The 5,457-nt window shown below is 38.6% G+C and overlaps 1 protein-coding gene across 1 annotated transcript in view; it reads left to right on the top strand.

The window, feature by feature from the left end:
* IQUB (IQ motif and ubiquitin domain containing) overlaps window positions 1-5,457 on the top strand; it is a 54,078-nt gene that overhangs the window by 27,412 nt on the left and 21,209 nt on the right. The window lies entirely within an intron of this gene.

Genomic DNA, 5,457 nt, shown 5'->3' with positions numbered 1-5,457 from the left:
TGAGAAAAGTAATCATGTCTGGAACATAACAAAGGAAGAGTACATTTTACTTCATTGAATCATATCTAATAGAAGATAAGAGGAAGTAATCTTAATGTCAAGAAGAGGTCTACCCAAAGGAAGTCTTTAAACCTAATGATCAAAAGTGTGAGACTTTTGGGTAAAGATAAATGGAAAGAGAAGAAGAAATGCCGTTCTTGTAGAAGGATTTTCCTGTCTTTCTCACTTTTGTATGTACCATTAAAACTTACAGAGTTCCTTTCACGTAATACTTGCTCAAAAATTGTTGTTGAGTGTTTTGAACTGGCAAAGAAGTGATAGGGTTTTGGCAGGTATAATTACCAGATCAGTGAACCAGGTTTTTTAAAGTTCAGAGGAAAAATAGTTTTGATCCTATGGCCAGAATACAGTTCATGAGACTGTGAAACTTCATCATTCTGTAATAATGTAATCATAAGTTACTCCATATAAGAGGAAAGAATCAGATGACTGATTAAGTAAATGAGGCTCTCTAGACTAAACAAGCTAATAAATTCACATTGAAAAGGACTGTGTACAACCGAAAGGGTGACACATTTTTGAGGGGTGGAGAGCAGTTAAGGGTGTGGGCCATGGAGCCAGAGTCCGAGTCCGGGCTGCACAATGGGCAAGTTACACAGTCTCTTCTTGTTTCCTTTTCTGTAAAATAGCCAATAATAGTAGTGCGCATTCATTGGTTTGTCAGGAGATTAAATGAGCTCATATGCATGTAGCACTTAGGACAGAGCCTGGCACGTGGTAAGCAGTATTACATGGTGTCAGCCGTCATTATTTTGGTCTTGTTTAATTAGAGGGGACTAGGAATTGGGAGGAAAACAGGAGATGAAGTAAATAGTATGGTTGAAAAAAAAGATTTGTTTTCAGTACAGCTGTAAGAACAGAAAGGAAGTTTAAAAAGATCTAGCTATACCTTGAAACCATGGTTCCTGTGTCTATCAGGAGAGAAGAAAGTGAGACATCTGTAAGAAAAGGCTGATGTAGTGGGGCCAGAGCAGTCAGCATATTCTGGCATGAGGGCATCTTGAATGAAGCTGAAACTGTAAACCTGCCTGGTTGGAGATGGGCCTGCTGCCTATGAAGAGGAATCCACAAGCATGCTTACTCAGAGGCATAAGTTGACATTATCTGTACTGATTTCCTTTGGCTTCTGTTTGTTTGACTACTTTTATTGCTTTAAGTCTCTCAGCTTCTATTTTATCCTATTTTTTTTCATATATCAAGTGTACAATATGAATGATTCTATTCATGTATAATTTTATTTAAATTGATGCAAAAATAAAATACTGTTTGTCAGGATATGATGGTAAAAATACTCTTAAGATGTTGGATTTTAAAAACTCAAGAGTCTTTCATGTTATTCCTCTAGTCTGGCGGCAAGAAGAACAGGCGCACATTAACCAGTCTTTCACTGGAGCTGAAAGGAAAGCTGCTTTGTGTGAACTTCTGGAAAAAGAGACCCAATTAATTGCTTCCATTGGGAGACATAGATACATTGCTTACATGGCAAACCAGGAAGCATTAATACAAGCTTTTTTGGATAAGGTCAGTGAAGTAACAATTATTTAAATATGAATGTCTCCTGAGTTTAAAAATGTAAAATAACGAATTAAAAGGAATTTACATATTAGAATTTGCATCAATTTCATTTACCATTTTGGTGACATATTTCTTTAAATTCTCTATATTTTCTTCCTTTCTTCTGATACAGCTTTAGATTTTAACTGCATCCTAGAATAATGATTGACAAGTAACATGAAATTGACATGCTCTTAACAAAAGGGATTTGGCCATGAAGGAAAAAATGGAATCACTTTCCTTATGACTCTGTTCAGATTTAGGCTGGATGTAGAAATTTAGGCTGGCTCCAGATGAATTACACATACTGATAAAATGGTGTAGTAAAGTCACAAAAAGTCTAGTCTGGGGTGCCTGCACAGTAAGCAACCTGGAGAAAATAGCTATAGACTAGTGTTTTTGCTCTAGCTCACCAGTCATTAACTGATTGGAAGTTTCTGACCAAAAGGGTATATGATTATTGAAAGCCATGGCAACATACAATTAAGGGAAAAACTAAAATAATTACCCTTACGTGGTGAAAATGCTTGTTTGATATTGAAGAGCTTGTTTCCATAGTGACCAATTTCCTTTTATAAACCTGTTCTTTTCAAATAATTAAAAGGCAACCAGCCACAAACAGAAAAGGGATGGAGTTCTTCAAGATATTTACCTGTAGTGATTCCAGTTGTGTGATTCTTGTTATTTGAGAACATTTGTCTCAAAAACTACATATTTTTTTATAGTATAAATGCCCTCCTTTTATCTTCTTGTACATTCTCCTGTTTGATGTCAGTTTTTCTTGTGGCTTTAACTACCACCTGAATCCTGGAATTCTCTACAGTTCTAGGACAGATCTCTCTTAGGAGCTTCCAAAATCACATACCCAGTCGCCTCCTGTCATTGCTCTTTGGCTGTCCCAAGAGTCCATCTCGAATTGACAGGCCAACCCCTAAATCATATCATCTCTCTGTTCCTTCACCCCTCACCTCCAAACTGATTCTGTTCTGTAACATTCACATAATTTACCTCTATGACTGTTTTATCACCTACTCAGTTGCTTCAGGCAGAAACCTGGGATTATTCTTGACATCCCATTCAGCCACCAACCTCTTTGTTCTATTACTTTAATAAAATCTCCTTAGTTCTTTACTTCTGCATTTCTAACTCATAGTCAGCGCCTGTGGGGAAATTGGTGTGTCACGGCATCCTGATGACCGTGCATGTATCCAAATAGGCCATATAGGCAAAGACTTAACTGCAGCTTATCTCAGTCTCGGTGAAATGCCTGTGATCCTGCGGAAACATGGAAAGGTGAGAGGCTTCTGAGGAGATGCTGTGGGAGCTTCCTCTTTCTTGCTTCCCTTTCTCCCCTGGGAGGCTGTCATGAGACAGGTCTTGTCTTGCATATGTGTGTGAGCTTAACACTGATGTAATTGAATCTGGATTTCCTCCTCATCTGGATTACTTTATGTCTCCAAATTAGGCTCTCGCCTCCAGTCTCACTTCTCAATTTCCTTCTCCATCATCCATATCACTGCCGCTGCCATAGTGACCTTGTTAAATATCACTCTGTTCCTGCCCCTCCTCACTGCCTTCAGAGAACCAGGATTTTCATAATTGACTCTCAGCACACCTTACCCAACTGTCATCTCCCCTCACATACTACAGCCACACCGCTCTCGCCATCTCAATTACTTGTACATCCTCAGAAAGGTCACGTGCTCTTGCTGCTTTTGCATCTGGTGTTGCCTCTACTTGGAACATCCTTTCCTTCCTTCCTCAGTAGCCAGCTACTCACTCTTCAAAGAAGCTCGGATGCCCCTTGTTCCAGAAAGGATCCATTGACCCTCCTGCTTTAGCCTGTACCACATGCTTTCATGAGATTCTGTTTTACTAGTCTCATAGTACATCGGGGTCATTTTTTTTCTTTGTATTTACATGTCTGAATCCTTCCTAGATTCTGAGCTTCCAAAGGCAAGAGCTATCTTTATCTCTGGATCTGCATATCCTAGCACAACACTTACCACAGAATATCAATGAATGCATGTGGAGGAAGACAGGGAGGAAAAATAAGGGACAAAAGTAATTGCTGTGTAATTTTATATTTTAGATATTATCAATAAACTATGCAATGTCGATGTTGTTCTCTCAAATTTTTGAGTTTCTTCATTTTAGAAAAAATGAGTCTACTGTATGGAAGCCATAATATTCCTACGTCTCTAGAGTCATATTTCAAACAAACTTATTCCATTAGCAAGTTACTTTATCTTGAATCTAGCTTCATCACTGGGAACTATGTTCATTATGTGTTTGATTGTTAATCTCACCAAAGAGGACAGCATGGACCTAAGGTGTGAGTGTTTGGAAGAGCCGGGGGCCCCTGAGGTGCCAGTGGACAGGAAAGATGGGCTGCATCTTCTGTAGGATTTCCCACTTGGGCTTTCTCTGCTGCTATGTTTCCTACAAACTATTTTAAATTCTTCTGGTAAACACTTATACAGTATCTATTCTTCTTCATACCTTTACACTCGCCCTGCCACCCCCACCCTAGGCTTCATCTCTAGCATTGTCTCTAAACATTTTTTGAAATGTAAAGAGTCCAAAAGTAGATCAAGTCCCCATATGTAATAGCGACACTGGAGCCAGTTGAAGACCAGTACTCTCTCATGAAGCATAGCACTCTAAGAAGGTCTTTAAATCTCACCAACAAAAGGTGAGATGGGCAAATTTCATTCATAAGAATTCTGGTGAGGAAGGAAATTCTTTTTTTTTTTTTTTTCCCAATACTCTGGTAGGTTGTTGGGATTGGATTGGAGACCCTGACGGATCTCAGTGAAGGAAGAGTTGCTCTGTGCCAGTAAAATGGACGTTTCTGACTATGGCTGGGAGAGAAAGAAAGTAGAGTGAGGAGACAGTTGGGAGGCAGTGAAGTACCATGCGGCTTCGTGTGACTTCTTTAGTTTATTTATTACTAAATAAATAAATATTAAGTACCAGGGGTTATTTTGGGGGTAAGAGGAGAGGAAGTGAGAGAAACATCTGGGCCTTCATGTCCAGGGCGTTCGGGGCAGCACACAAAGGTGCAAGACCAGAAGATTGAGGCAGGGTGGGAAAGTGAGCTACAAGAACTGGTAGCTATCAAGGGAAAGGCTTTTCGTAGGTCATAGGTTTTAGAATTGGAGTTTTAAATCTGCATTTACCCCAGCTGATCTCCCAGGTCCCCAGGTTAAGATTTAGAGGAAATGGACATTTTAGCTGATATGAGGGAATTTTAGCTCGTTTTTGACAGAAGTGTTGTATAGGGCAAGGAAAACATAACCACAGAATGGAGTAACTACACTCGAGGTCAATCCCCAGTCCATTGCATAGCCTAATTGGTCCACTTTTAAAAAATGTTGACTAAGAATGACTTTTGGCCTGCTTTTAACCTGTTATAGTAAATTATAAAATCTTTGTTGTTTGAATACAAAATCATTTTAATCACCTTTTTGTATATGATACCGTACTAAACATCATAGAAAACAATTAAGATAGACTTTATTGTCTTTTGTTGTAAATACTTATACAGTATCTATTCCTCCTTATGCTTGTCCACCTTCTCCCTACCCTACTCCCACGGCTATTGGGATATTGGAATATTGTCTCTAATATTCAGGAGGAGTCAGTGTTGATTTCATAAATCTTGAATTAACTTATTAATCTAGTTTTTTTGATTGCTAAGAGAAAAATAGCTTAGAACTGACCAACAACCAGAGCCACGATGCAGATTTTAAGACCCACATTTAGCACCATAATATATAGCTATGTAAAGAGAATATTTACTTTCCTGTAATATGGAAATAACTTTATAGAATAAAATTT

This window comes from Pteropus vampyrus, unplaced genomic scaffold (assembly GCF_000151845.1).
Source record: "Pteropus vampyrus isolate Shadow unplaced genomic scaffold, Pvam_2.0 Scaffold33, whole genome shotgun sequence".
Taxonomy (NCBI): Eukaryota; Metazoa; Chordata; class Mammalia; order Chiroptera; family Pteropodidae; genus Pteropus; species Pteropus vampyrus.
The sequence above is the reverse complement of the archived record's forward strand: the minus strand, read 5'-3'. Positions and strand labels throughout refer to the sequence as shown.